Source organism: Schistocerca piceifrons, chromosome 6 (assembly GCF_021461385.2).
Source record: "Schistocerca piceifrons isolate TAMUIC-IGC-003096 chromosome 6, iqSchPice1.1, whole genome shotgun sequence".
NCBI classification, from domain to species: Eukaryota; Metazoa; Arthropoda; class Insecta; order Orthoptera; family Acrididae; genus Schistocerca; species Schistocerca piceifrons.
The window spans coordinates 88318557-88332500 of NC_060143.1; positions in this window are offsets into that span (position 1 = coordinate 88318557).

The following is a 13944-nucleotide window of genomic DNA, read 5'->3' on the forward strand; positions in this document are numbered from 1 at the left end:
TCTGACTTTTTGTATCAGCTTCATCTCAAATTTCCGTGGAAACCACCGAGCGAGCCGGTGTAATGATAAAACTCGGAATTCATTCTGCAGAGGACAGCCATCTAGAGTTGATTTTCCGCTATTTCCTTAAACCGCTTAAGGCGAGTGCCAGCATCGTTCCCTACTGATCACTACCCAGCCCAAGACTGTCGTCCGTCTTTGATTCCCTCGCTGTCGACGAGATGATTAACCTTAATAATTCAAAAGTACCGTAAAAACACTGTGTGTTTAGCAGGAAACGAACAGCTTGCTGATGTGTAGGCTGTTTTCCCTCTCAGCTCAGGCAAAGCTCGAATATGTACCAAGCTAGCCGCAAATCGAGGGTCAGCTGGAGAAACTGACGTAAGAAGTAACATAATACATTTGTTTCTTTCTTTGTTTTCTTTTCTTTTGTTTCAATACTTACCTTCGTTTTGTATTCTTACTGTGCTTTCTTCCTGTATACTTATTATTATGTCATACTGTGAAAATAGTAACTTAATTCTGTCACCGATAAATATGTAAATCACTGGGTTTCAATGCTGTTTATTATTTTCTTTATTGTACACTATCGATTTTATTGATATTAACATATTCAAAATAGTTTCTCTGCTAAGCATGAAAACCAACTGTGTGTTTCTATGTCGGAAGGCTTGAGATGACAGCGTGGTCTTTGAGGCAGCCGTCTTTAGAACTCGTTTCGTGCTCAGCTGGCGTTTGTCGCCTGTGGATTTGTTCTTCTAATACACGTAAACGACAGTTCGTGTTATTCACAGGAACATTTTCTACATTATGAAGTATAAAATCAATGTTGTTGTTGTGGTCTTCAGTCCTGAGACTGGTTTGATGCAGCTCTCCATGCTACTCTATCCTGTACAAGCCTCTTCATCTCCCAGTACCTACCGCAACCTACATTCTTCTGAATCTGCTTAGTGTATTCATCTCTTGGTCTCCCTCTACGATTTTTACGCTCCACGCTGCCCTCCAATACTAAATTGGTGATCCCTTGATGCCTCAGAACATGTCCTACCAACCGATCCCTTCTTCTAGTCAAGTTGTGCCACAAACTTCTTTTCTCCCCTATCCTATTCAATACTTCCTCATTAGTTATGTGATCTACCCATCTAATCTTCAGCATTCTTCTGTAGTACCACATTTCAAAAGCTTCTATTCTCTTCTTGTCCAAACTATTTATCGTCCATGTTTCACTTCCATACATGGCTACAGTCCATACAAATACTTTCAGAAATGACTTCCTCACACATAAATCTATACTCGATGTTAACAAATTTCTCTTCTTCAGAAACGCTTTCCTTGCCATTGCCAGTCTACATTTTATATCCTCTCTACTTCGACCATCATCAGTTATTTTGCTCCCCAAGTAGCAAAACTCCTTTACTACTTTAAGTGTCTCATTTCCTAATCTAATTTCCTCAGCATCACCCGACTTAATTCGACTACATTCCATTATCCTCGTTTTGCTTTTGTTGATGTTCATCTTATATCCTCCTTTCAAGACACTATCCATTCCGTTCAACTGCTCTTCCAAGTCCTTTGCTGTCTCTGACAGAATTACAATGTCATCGGCAAACCTCAAAGTTTCCACTTCTTCTCCATGGATTTTAATACCTACTCCGAATTTTTCTTTTGTTTCCTTCACTGCTTGCTCAATATACAGATTGAATAACATCAGGGATAGGCTACAACCCTGTCTCACTCCCTTCCCAACCACTGCTTCTCTTTCATGCCCTTCGACTCTTAAAACTGCCATCTGCTTTCTGTACAAATTGTAAATAGCCTTTCGCTCCCTGTATTTTACCCCTGCCACCTTCAGAATTTGAAAGAGTATTCCAGTCAACATTGTCAAAAGCTTTCTCTAAGTCTACAAATGCTTGAAACGTAGGTTTGCCCTTCCTTAATCTAGCTTCTAAGATGAGTCGTAGGGTCAGTGTTGCCTCACGTGTTCCAACATTTCTACGGAATCCAAACTGATTTTCCCCGAGGTCGGCTTCTACTAGTTTTTACATTCTTCTGTAAAGAATTCGCGTTAGTATTTTGCAGCTGTGACTTATTAAACTGATAGTTCGGTAATTTTCACATCTGTCAACACCTGCTTTCTTTGGGATTGGAATTATTATGTTTTTCTTGAAGTCTGAGGGTATTTCGTCTGTTTCATACATCTTGCTCACCAGATGGTACAGTTTTGTCAGGACTGGCTCTCCCAAGGCCGTCAGTAGTTCCAATGGAATGTTGTCTACTCTGGGGGCCTTGTTTCGACTCAGGTCTTAAGTGCTCTGTCAAACTCTTCACGCAGTATCGTGTCTCCCATATCATCTTCATCTACATCCTGTTCCATTTCCATAATATTGTCCTCAAGTACATCGCCCTTGTATAGACCCTCTATATACTCCTTCCACCTTTCTGCTTTCCCTTCTTTGCTTAGAACTGGGTTTACATCTGAGCTCTCGATGTTCATGCAAGTAGTTCTCTTATCTTCAAAGGTCTCTTTAATTTTCCTGTAGGCAGTATCTATCTTACCCCTAGTGAGATAAGCCTCTACATCCTTACATTTGTCCTCTAGCCATGCCTGCTTAGGCATTTTGCACTTTTTGTCGCTCTCATTTTTGAGACGTTTGTATTCCTTTTTGCCTGCTTCATTTACTGCATTTTTATATTTTCTCCTTTCATCAATTAAATTCAATATTTCTTCTGTTACCCAAGGATTTCTACCAGCCCTCGTCTTTTTACCTACTTGATCCTCTGCTGCCTTCACTACTTCATCCCTCAAAGCTACCCATTCTTCTTCTACTGTATTACTTTCCCCCATTCCTGTCAATTGTTCCCTTATGCTCTCCCTGAATCTCTGTACAACCTCTGGTTCTTTCAGTTTATCCAGGTCCCATCTCCTTAAATTCCCACCTTTTTGCAGTTTCTTCAGTTTTAATCGACTGGTCATAACCAATAGATTGTGGTCAGAGTCCACATGTGCCCCTGGAAATGTTTTACAATTTAAAACCTGGTTCCTAAATCTCTCTCTTACCATTACATAATCTATCTGAAACCTGTCAGTATCTCCAGGCTTCTTCCATGTATACAGCCTTCTTTTATGATTCTTGAACCAAGTGGTAGCTATGATTAAGTTGTACTCTGCGCAAAATTCTACCAGGCGGCTTCCTCTTTCATTTCTTAGCCCCAATCCATATTCACCTACTACGTTTCCCTCTCTCCCTTTTCCTACTACCGAATTCCAGTCACCCATGACTATTAAAGTTTCGTCACCCTTCACTATCTGAATAATTTCTCTTATTTCATCATACATTTCTTCAATTTCTTCGTCATCTGCAGAGCTAGTTGGCACATAAACTTGTACTACTGTAGTAGGCGTGGGCTTCGTATCTATCTTGGCCACAATAATGCGTTCACTATGCTGTTTGTAGTAGCTTACCCGCATTCCTATTTTCCTATTCATTATTAAACCTACTTCTGCATTACCCCTATTTGATTTTGTGTTTATAACTCTGTAGTCACCTGACCAGAAGTCCTGTCCCTCCTGCCACCGAACTTCACTCATTCGCACTGTATCTAACTTTAACCTATCCATCTCTCTTTTTAAATTTTCTAACCTACCTGCCCGATTAAGGGATCTGACATTCCACGCTCCGATCCGTAGAACGCCAGTTTTCTTTGTCCTGATAACGACATCCTCCTGAGTAGTCCCCGCCCGGAGATCCGGATGGGGGACTATTTTACCTCCGGAATATTTTACCCAAGAGGACGCCATCATCATTTAACCATACAGTAAAGCTGCATGCCCTCGGGAAAAATTACGGCCGTAGTTTCCCCCTGCTTTCAGCCGTTCGCAGTACCAGCACAGCAAGGCCGGTTTGGTTAGTGTTACAAGGCCAGATCAGTCAATCAACCAGACTGTTGCCCCTGCAACTACTGAAAAGGCTGCTGCCCCTCTTCAGGAACCACACGTTTGTCTGGCCTCTCAACAGATACTCCTCCGTTGTGGTTACACCTACGGTACGGCCATCTGTATCGCTGAGGCACGCAAGCCTCCCCACCAACGGCAAGGTCCATGGTTCATGGGGGGGATATAAAATCAATGCAGCAGTCAATTTTAAGCATATTTACAGGCAGTGAAGGAAATAGATTGTCGTGAATCAGTTCTTAATTACGTCCAGTTTTACTAATTACATGCTGTGAAATGTTTCTTCCAATGAAGAATGAACATTGCACATAATACTGATTCACAAATTATTTCGAAAATGTTAGCTGCACAGATAATACAAATTATTTCCAGTGACACTACACATCTAGGATGATTTCTGAAAATATGCAACATGACGAAAATATTTTATGCATACTTTTGAATGTATTATGCATATTATTTACTCATTTTTGTTTGGGTTATTGAGAGGGATCATACAGACATTCGTGAATCTGGTAGACCTGTATTAAAGACGTCATGGAGGTGTGGCGTAATTCCATGGCAGATGAAGTTCTTGGTGATCGTAGAATGAACTGCAGGGAAGAGATTGCAGAAGAGCAACCAGAAGATTCAGAATTTGGAGGAGACTCTGATGCACAAGATGTAGTTACTATGTCTGCTGGTAGTCTGGGTAACACAGTGTCAATTCGACCTGTGGGTGAGACGTCTAGTGCAGATACAGCGGGTGAAGTAGAATGTTCACTTCTACTTGAAACAGCGATTTATAAAAGTCATGAAACTGCCTCTGGCTTAAAATGTAGGTTTATGTATATGGTCTAAAGCTACTTGTGATCTCCCGTTACTTTGGGATATGTCTTCCTCCTGAGGACCTATGCGTACTAACGGAAACTGACACAGATAATTTCCTGCAGATGTTTTCAAACTTACCATTGAAACTGGCATCTACGATTTTGTACTCCTCATTTATTGGTATGAATATTTACCACGCTGTGAATCACGGGGAACTTGAAAATACATAATAAATCGATCAGTTTTACTGATTACTATACCCAAAGAGTACTTACTGATATGTGTTCCATTGTTCTTCTGGCTAGGCCACTTTGACACTTAGAGGGTTAAGAGGAGGAGGGAAGAGATTAATGGTTAACGTCCCGTCGGCAACGAGGTCATTAGAGTCGGAGCAGAAGCTATGATTAGGGAAAGGTGGGGAAAGAAATCGGCCGTGCTGTTTCAAAGGAATCATCCAGGAATGTGCCTGAAGCGATTTAGGCAAATCATGGAAAACCTAAATCAGAATGCCAGTTTTCAGGTTCAGACCGTCGGCCTCCACAATGCTTACATGATTCACGTTACCAATTTACACTTAAGGGGTAAATGTAATGTAATTTTCAGTCTACTGGAGTATTGCACGTCCTGCTGTACACACACAGGGGTTCAGGTTTTATGACTGAAATAAATAAGTAAACCTTCTTTCTACAAAGCTATGAAAAATGAGTTATTACGATGTGAATCTTCAGGTTTTCGCGGCGCAAAGACTGCTCCATTAAGTTTCGGGAATGCAGCCGCATAAATTCTGCTTCTTCTTCTAATATTTCGGCTGTGTATCTTTCAGCCATCTTCAGAGAGAGATGAAGATGGCTGAAATATATACAGCCGAAATATTAGAAGAAGAAGCAGAATTTATGCGGCTGCATTCCCGAAACTTAATGGAGTTATTACGATATTTGTAGACATATTTTTCTAGTTGGTAACTGTCTTTTTCACATCTTCTACTACTGTGTCAGTCTCTCACCTGCGTTTAGCAAGTAGTATTTTACTCTTCATCACTTTTGTCTTAACTTTGGTCTTTCTTAATCCAAATTAGGTGGCATAGAGAGAGTCCGTAGCAGTCCACAAACTATTTCGATTGTAACTAAGGCTATAGAACGAGTTTCCTTGTCCCGCTGTGTTACTTTTGAGTTTCGCCATCATCGTCCTAGTATCACGAGGATGAACTGTGTCTATGCGTATTTGAATACTGCAGTGCTAAACGGCTCGTACGCGTTGACTTTAATGTCTGTTGAAGTTCTCTCTTCCCTCTTTTTGCTAGCATCTGGTCGTGGCCCAGACCCATTAATCGGAGCGTGTCGCGCGAGTTGAGCATCGTGTTTTCGGTGCTATCCCTAAAATGACCCTCATCTCCAGGCGGAAGCGATTATCGATGTTTACAAAAGCAGATTCTCTCTTGAATTCTCGAACTTGACGAGCGGCTGTGACACCACAGACCCAGCGAGCGTTGTTCACGTTATCACAAGCAAGGTTTCGGGGACTCCGATAACAGTTGCAGACTGCACGACGCAGGGTCACAACAAAAAGAGTCCGTCGCATATGGTCCCATATATTAACACCGCGATATCGCCAAGTACATGTTTTGTTGGGAGACATGTGTGTGCACTTTCCACTACATTTCGACCTTGTCAGCGCACTTGAACTGTGCGTGAGTTGACAAATATTTCAGCGCATCCGAGTCGCTCTAAGGCTGACAGCTTGATAATAGAGCATCGAACGTGTTTATGGCAGCTGACCATCTGTCACTTTGACAGTAACTTCTAACGTTTATTGGAGTGTGACATAATACAGTCAAAAAGATGGATGTTTTAATGTAATTTTATAGCAAAAATACAAGAGCACGTAACTGAGATAAAATGTGTCTGTCTAGCGATTTAGATTAGATTAGAATCAGTTTTTGTTCCATAGACCCAAAAACAAGATGATTCTCGTGGGTGTGGAACATGTCAGAAAATATAACATAAAACATTTGAATATAATACTTACCACCTTGATCATTTGTCAGGAGATAGTCGAAATAGGTTAATACAATGCAGAGTCGGCCGGAGTGGCCGAGCGGTTCTAGGCGCTACAGTCTGGAACCGCGCGACCGCTACGGTCGCAGGTTAGAATCCTGCCTCGGGCGTGGATGTGTGCGATGTCGTTAGGTTAGTTAGGTTTAAGTAGTTTTAAGTTCTAGGGGACTGATGACCTCAGATGTTAAGTCCCATAGTGCTCAGAACCATTTGAACATTTTCACACAATTTGGGTGCATAGATCCTGAGAAATCAGTACACAGAACAACCACCTCTGGCCGTAATAACGGTCTTGATACGCCTGGGCATTGAGTCAAACAGAGCTTGGATGGCGTGTACAGGTACAGCTGCCCATGCAGCTTCAACACGATACCACAGTTCATCAAGAGTAGTGACTGGCGTATTGTGACGAGTCAGTTGTTCGGCCACCATTGACCAGACGTTTTCAATTGGTGAGAGATCTGGATAATGTGCTGATCAGGGCAGCAGTCGAACATTTTCTGTATCCACAAAGGCCCGTACAGGACCTGCAACATGCGGTCGTGCATTCTCCTGCTGAAATGTAGGGTTTCGCAGGGATCGAATGATGTGTAGAGCCACGGGTCGTAACACATCTGAAATGTAACGTCCACTGTTCAAAGTGCCGTCAATGCGAACAAGAGGTGACCGAGACGTGTAACCGTGGCACCCCATACCATCACGCCGGGTGATACGCCAATATGGCGATGACAAATACACGCTTCCAATATGCGTTCACCGCGATGTCGCCAAACACGGATGCGAACATCATGATACTGTAAACAGAACCTGTATTCATCCGAAAAAATGACGTTTTACCATTCGTGCACCCAGGTTTGTCGTTGAGTACACCATCGCAGGTGCTCCTGTTTGTGATGCAGCGTCAAGGGTAACCGCAGCCATGGTCTCCGAACTGATGGTCCGTGCTGCTGCAAACGTCGTCGAACTGTTCGTGCAGATGGTTGTTGTCTTGCAAACGTCCCCATCTGTTGATTCAGGGACCAAGACGTGGCTGCACGATCCGATACAGCCATGCGGATAAGATGCCTGTCATCTCGACTGCTAGTGATACGAGGCCGTTGGGATCCAGCACGGCGTTCAGTATTACCTTCCTGAACCTACCTATTCCATATTCTGCTAACAGTCATTGGATCTCGACCAACGCGAGCAGCAATGTCGCGATACGATAAACCGCAATCGCGATAGGCTACAATCTGACCTTCATCAAAGTCGGAAACGTGATGGTATGCATTTCTCCTCCTTACAAGAGGCATCACAACAACGTTTCACCAGGCAACGCCGGTCAACTGCTGTTTGTGTATGAGAAATCGGTTGGAAACTTCCCTCATGTCAGCACGTTGTAGGTGTCGCCACCAGCGCCAACCTTGTGTGAATGCTCTGAAAAGCTCATCATTTGCATATCACAGCATCTTCTTCCTGTCGGTTAAATGTCGCGTCTGTAGCACGTCATCTTCGTGGTGTAGCAATTTTAATGGCCAGTAGTGTATTAATTATCGTACTGGAATATAGCTGCATCTCAGTTTATTTGTTCCCGGCATTATTTCAGTGTAACCCTCGAGCGGACGTGCCTGTGTATAAAGTGCGCCAACCGCAAATAACATTGTCGTCCACAGTTCCATTGTTGTTTTACAATGGCAAGGCACTAGCTATTCCTGCATTATTGTTTCAGCTAGCACATTAAGTTGTGTTGTCATAGGTCCACGTGAGCTACGGTAACTTAAAATAAACTGCCAGTGTGTCATCTTAGTGTACAAAGTACACCACGCGCCCGTTCATGAAGGTAATTTTTTCTTCTCTTTCATTTCGTTCCTTTTTAATCGAATTAAAAGATAACACGTAACAAGCGGGTATGTCACTGTGCAGGGCGAGATCAAAGCTGACAGACAACGAGCTTGACTGGTTACTCAACCAGGATCCAGAGTGCAAACTATACCAAACAACGAAAACGATGACCACTCCGAAGAAGAAGAAGAGGAATTTATCACACGAAATGACCACGTTTCAGATTCTGATAAGGCCACGATTCAAATGATCACTGTGAAGAGTCAATCTACACTGGTGGTATTTTTATTGGGAGGAACAAAAGGTGTTGTTGTTGTTGTTGTTGTTGTTGTGGTCTTCAGTCCTGAGATTGATTTGATGCAGCACTCCATGCTACTCTATCCTGTGTGCAAGCTTCTTCATCTCCCAGTACCTTCTGCAACCTACATCCTTCTGAATCTGTTTAGTGTAGTCATCTCTTGGTCTCCTTCTACGATTTTTACCTCCCAAGCTGCCCTCCAATACTAAATTGGTGATCCCTTGATGCCTCAGAATATGCCCTACCAACCGATACCTTCTTCTAGCCAAGTTGTGCCACAAATTTCTCTTCTCTCCAATACTATTCAATACCTCCTCATTAATTATGTGATTTACCCATCTAATCTTCAGCATTCTTCTGTAGCACCACATTTCGAAAGCTTCTGTTCTCTTCTTGTCTAAACTATTTATCGCCCACGTTTCACTTCTATACATGGCTATACTCCATACAAATACTTTCAGAAACGACTTCCTGACACTTAAATCTATACTCGATGTTAACAAATTTCTCTTCTTCAGAAATGCTTTCCTTGCCATTGCCAGTCTACATTTTATATCCTCTCTACTTCGACCATCATCAGTTATTTTGCTCCACAAATAGCAAAACTCATTTACTACTTTAAGCGTCTCATTTCCTAATCTAATTCCCGCAGCATCACCCGATTTAATTTGACTACATTCCATTATCCTCGTTTTGCTTTTGTTGATGTTCATCTTATATCCTCCTTTCAAAACACTGTCCATTCCGTTCAGCTGCTCTTCCAGGTCCTTTGCTGTCTCTGACCCACAAAACGTGTAAATGGAATAAAATATTTCCTAATGTGATTTCGAAAACAAAACGAAAGAATATTGTAAAAATGTTCCCTTGGCCTACACGTGTTGCCAGAGGGGTCACAAGTGAAACAGAGGCTTCATGGACAATACTTAGCTTGGAAATGATTGATGAAATTGTAAAATAGTCAAACCTTTACATTCAATCTAAGAAAGAATGTGTTCAATATTCCAGAGAAAGTGACGCTAAAGAACCTACAAGGTGTGAAGTAATGGCATTGTTGGGATTGCTGTATCTCATCGGGACTAAGAAAGCAAACCCCACAGATGTCATTGAACTGTGGACAGCAGATGGTACTGGTATGGAGATTACGAGAGCTGTAATGAGCTACAGAAGATTTCTGTTCCTTTGACGATGTATCAGTTTCGACGACAAGACTACATGGCAAGAAAGAAGAGTAACTGATAAACTTACTGCAATAAGGCAAATATTGGATGCCTTTGTGGTGAACTGCAAGAACACTTATAATTTAGGATAATTTCTGACAGAAGACGAAAAGTTGCAAGCTTTCCGGGGTCTCTGTTCTATTGTTCAGTATATCCCGAATAAACCAGCGAATTATGGGATAAAGATTTTTGGTTTAGCAGATGCTAAAACATTTTTCAATGGTATTATTGAAGTATATTGTGGAAAACAACCTAAAGGAGCAAACGATGTTTCTAATTCTCCCTTTGATATTGTAGGAAGGCTAGTTACTCACACTGAAGGCTCAGCAAGAATCGTTACAATGGATAATTGATACACTAGCTATTCCATAGCCAACTACCTTTTGAAAACAGCGATCGTGTGAGACCCAACTCGCTTTATTTGTTCATGAGACCCAGAAAATATTAGATACAGGCTCCCAGGTAGATGCTAACCCAGAAAATATTATATACAAGCTCCCAGGTAGATGCTATTTTTCTTGACTTCTGGAAGGCGTTCGATACAGTTCCGCACTGTCGCCTGATAAACAAAGTAAGAGCCTACGGAATATCAGACCAGCTGTGTGGCTGGATTGAAGAGTTTTTAGCAAACAGAACACAGCATGTTGTTATCAATGGAGAGACGTCTACAGACGTTAAAGTAACCTCTGGCGTGTCACAGGGGAGTTTTATGGGACCATTGCTTTTCACAATATATATAAATCACCTAGTAGATAGTGTCGGAAGTTCCATGCGGCTTTTCGCGGATGATGCTGTAGTATACAGAGAAGTTGCAGCATTAGAAAATTGTAGCGAAATGCAGGAAGATCTGCAGCGGATAGGCACTTGGTGCAGGGAGTGGCAACTGACCCTTAACATAGACAAATGTAATGTATTGCGAATACATAGAAAGAAGGATCCTTTATTGTATGATTATATGATAGCGGAACAAACACAGGTAGCAGTTACTTCTGTAGAATATCTGGGAGTATGCGTGCGGAACGATTTGAAGTGGAATGATCATATAAAATTAATTGTTGGTAAGACGGGTACCAGGTTGAGATTCATTGGGAGAGTCCTTAGAAAATGTAGTCCATCAACAAAGGAGGTGGCTTACATAACACTCGTACGACCTATACTTGAGTATTGCTCATCAGTGTGGGATCCGTACCAGATCGGGTTGACGGAGGAGATAGAGAAGATCCAAAGAAGAGCGGTGCGTTTCGTCACAGGGTTATTTGGTAACCGTGATAGCGTTACGGAGATGGTTAACAAATTCAAGTGGCAGACTCTGCAAGAGAGGCGCTCTGCATCGCGGTGTAGCTTGCGCGCCAGGTTTCGAGAGGGTGCGTTTCTGGATGAGGTATCGAATATATTGCTTCCCCCTACTTATACCTCCCGAGGAGATCACGAATGTAAAATTAGAGAGATTAGAGCGCGCACGGAGGCTTTCAAACAGTCGTTCTTCCCGCGAACCATACGCGACTGGAACAGGAAAAGGAGGTAATGACAGTGGCACGTAAAGTGCCCTCCGCCACACACCGTTGGGTGGCTTGCGGAGTATAAATGTAGATGTAGATGTAGAAAAAGCTAGTAACATGCAGTGGTACGTTGAGAAAAAACAAACGCGAGATCCAACAAGAGTTTTTACCTGGGAAATGTAGGGCTGTCCACTCCTCTTTATTTGGTTTTCAGAATAATATGACGCTAGTTTCGTATGTGCCGAAACAAAACAAGCCAGTTACATTACTTTCAACTGTGCACGATTTTGAAACTATTGACGAAGTTACAGGTAAACCAGAGATACTTTTGGAATACAGTATAACAAAGGGAGGAGTCGACAGAGTAGATCAACTGGGAGGTGCGTATTCTGTCGCACGGGTGACAAGAAGATGGCATTGGTTGTGTACTATGCTCTAATGGATATAGCAGGAATCAATGCTCAAATAATTTTTCATGCAAATGAGGCAAATCCACAAAAGAAGAGAATTTTCTTGAAAGATTTAGCACTGTGTCTTAAAAAGCTTCAACTAATGGAAAGAGCTTATATTTCTTCACTTCCTGCCGATATTGTAACTTTACTCGTGAAATACAAAGATCAACGTGTTGAAAGAACCGAGTTGCCTACCACCAAGAACAAAGGTCGGTGAGGGTCAAGTGGACGAGCAAGAAACACATGTACTATAATAAGATGTAATTCACGCCATAGCTTTGTTTGCAAAGGACATGTAAAAACATTGCATACATGTGAGAAGTGTAAAGCATTTCCCGTAAATGCGTAAGACAATTAACTGTGTAGATGGAAGAAACTTTGTGGTAACTGATATTTCTTCAATATATAAAGCCTTTGTCCTTCTATGTTGTAATGAAAGAGTGTTTTTGTTAAGTATGTGCTTAAAAAACTGTTGGAATAAATTGATATGTCAGCAGCGGCAATAGAATGATATGAAAGTTTATTTGTTTAATCAAATAGTAAATTAGCGATGTAATATAAGTTTCTTGTATTGTTGATTACATAAACTGTGATTTAGCTCATACATGTTTCCTTGGTAGCATAATGACAGCTTTCGACTACATGCGTACAAAGTGAGCCGCGTGCCCGCTCGTGTTAACGAAAATCGGCGCGCCTGCTGTACGGACACCCTGTATTATGGATGGTAATATTCTCATACTGGAATATAGCTGCATCCCAGTATGTTTGTTTTCTGCATTATTTCAGTGTATTAACCTGGATTGCTGCTGTACGTCTTGACCTTACGACTGACTTACCATCGAAATCACGCTCGCGGAACCATAAAGCAGTCCCAACCCTGTGTAAAGCCCTGACTGGATTTGACGATGGATGAGACAGCAAAGGCTAAAAAATACGTGGAGCAAATAAATCTTAAAACACGTGGCGCCGTTTGTTGAGAATCGTGGTAGTAAGAGCCATGCAGTGCTGCAATACTAGCATTTCGATGCTGTTTTTTGACCCACACGTTGCAAGAAAGAAAAGTTAAATGTAATGTAAATTGACTTAAATCTGTTTTAGGTTCCAGGGATATAGATTTTGTTAGACACGTTCCATGCCAGGTTTCGCCCCCACATATAAATTCATATTTTCAATCTTTCAGACCCACTGGATACAACTGTGCACTTTAACTTTTGCTATATCTTAGCTGCAGCAGAAATATTTTGCGTCAGTGGTAACCTCGTGTATACATTGTGAATGTTCAGTTTTTTCTTCATGCTCAGGTGCTGCCAACTGTTAGGGTTACTAAAAATATCAACAAGTCAATGTAGCAGTGCGCAGGAGCTTGTGACCACCAGGAAAAACGAAAGTGGTTGGTTAGTTAAATTCCACCGAATAACTGAACATTATTATTGTTATTGTGCATGGTAATTAGTGAATGATCATTTTATTTATTAGAATAGAGAATATTTCATAATTAGTTATTTTAGTCCATAAAATGAAGCTAACGGTAAATGGAAATGTCGTGTGGCTAGGGCCTCCCGTCGGGTAGACCGTTCGCCTGGTGCAGGTCTTTCGATTTGACGCCACTTCGGCGACCTGCGCGTCGATGGGGATGAAATGATGATGATTAGGACAACACAACACCCAGTCCCTGAGCGGAGAAAATTTCCGACCCAGCCGGGAATCGAACCCGGGCCCTTAGGATTGACAGTCTGTCACGCTGACCACTCAGCTACCAGGGCGGACAAGCTAACGGTAAAAAGTATATTTTGAAAAGGGTACATGTTTTTGTATAAATCCTGCAAAGAAAGTTATTAAAA